The sequence below is a fragment of the Mus caroli genome, chromosome 6 (genome assembly GCF_900094665.2).
Source record: "Mus caroli chromosome 6, CAROLI_EIJ_v1.1, whole genome shotgun sequence".
In the NCBI taxonomy this organism is placed as follows: domain Eukaryota; kingdom Metazoa; phylum Chordata; class Mammalia; order Rodentia; family Muridae; genus Mus; species Mus caroli.
Genome location: NC_034575.1, coordinates 144,638,384 through 144,639,158, shown reverse-complemented (window position 1 = coordinate 144,639,158; position 775 = coordinate 144,638,384). Strand labels below are relative to the sequence as shown.

Sequence of the window (775 nt, the reverse complement as noted above, 5' to 3'; positions counted from 1 at the left end):
GTGTGAGCTGGGAGCACACTTCCCTGGCTGCAGGGGGGGGGGGGAGGACCGGGTGTGAAGTGGGAGCACATCTCCCTGACTGGAGACTGTGGTGTGAAGGGGAGACCGGGTGTGAGCTGGGAGCACATTTCCCTGACTGGAGTCTGTGGAGGGGAGTCTGGGTGTGAGCTGGGAGCACACTTCCCTGACTGGAGTCTCTGGGGGAGTCCGGGCACACTTCCCTGACTGGAGTTCTGTGCTGTGTGGGGAGTCCGGGTGAGGGAACCGAGGACCCAGACAAGCCCTTCCTGTCACCCCGAAGCTGCTGCCCCCCACTCCCTAGAGATCCCCGAGAACGCGGGCGCGGGTCGCAGAAGGAACCGCCCGCGGCTGGCTTACCTGAGGCGGAGGGCCGCCGAGCTCCACAAGTTGCAGTTCCGCCTCCCGGCACCCGCCCGGCTGCCAGATCGCCACTCTCGACGCGGCCGCCCCCGCGCCCTAAACGGCGACAGGAGCCGGGGCTGGAGCACAGCGCCCGGCTGACATCACCGCCGCCCAGGTGCCGCCTCCCCTCGGTCCTCCTCGGCCCGCCGCCCCGCCCCTCCCCCGGCGGGAACCAGCCCCAGGGGCGGAGGGGGCGGGGCCTCGCGCCTGCGGCCCTCTGATTGGTCGGGCGCGCGGTCACTCCGAGGCGGCGCCCGGTCACCAACATTCCTGGCGGAGCCCAGCAGAGCTGGGAGTGGGCGTCGGTGGGGAGCGCGCCCGGTCCGCTGCGGTCCGTAGGGCGCGGATAAAG

The 775-nt window shown here is 71.1% G+C and overlaps 1 protein-coding gene across 11 annotated transcripts in view; it reads right to left on the bottom strand.

The window, feature by feature from the left end:
- The window catches only part of Ppfibp1 (PPFIA binding protein 1), a 136,780-nt gene extending 136,217 nt beyond the window's left edge, over positions 1–563 (bottom strand). For 8 of the 11 annotated variants that reach the window (XM_029478958.1, XM_029478956.1, XM_029478959.1 and 5 more), the window contains exon 1: positions 379–540. The gene's annotated coding sequence lies outside the window, so the exon portion shown is untranslated. Of the gene's footprint in view, positions 1–378 lie in introns of all 11 variants that reach the window. The other 3 variants (XM_029478953.1, XM_029478961.1, XM_021164015.2) reach the window with 1 other exon arrangement.
- Positions 564–775: the final 212 nt, after the last annotated feature.